This window comes from Triticum dicoccoides, chromosome 7B (assembly GCF_002162155.2).
Source record: "Triticum dicoccoides isolate Atlit2015 ecotype Zavitan chromosome 7B, WEW_v2.0, whole genome shotgun sequence".
NCBI classification, from domain to species: Eukaryota; Viridiplantae; Streptophyta; class Magnoliopsida; order Poales; family Poaceae; genus Triticum; species Triticum dicoccoides.
The window spans coordinates 745,753,437-745,753,743 of record NC_041393.1 but is presented as its reverse complement, the minus strand read 5'-3'; positions in this window follow the sequence as shown (position 1 = coordinate 745,753,743).

The following is a 307-nucleotide window of genomic DNA, read 5'->3' as shown; positions in this document are numbered from 1 at the left end:
CATTTAAAAAACAATTCTATACATATTAATAAGTAGACGAAAGATTATTTTCGTCGACATGGACATATACTACAAATTGTAGAATATGTGAACATTCTATTTTTTTTCTTACTTATTTATTGAAAAAAATCCATGAACATTCTATATTTTACTTATTCATTGAAACGATTCTGTGTGACATTTTATATATTTTTCTATGTTTTTTTCCTTATTTTTAGATTTCTATGTGTTTCTCCAAAAAACAAAAAGGTCTAGAGGGCAGAAAATAGCGCGCGTCGGCCCGCAGCTATTCCTAGTGTGGGAGAAC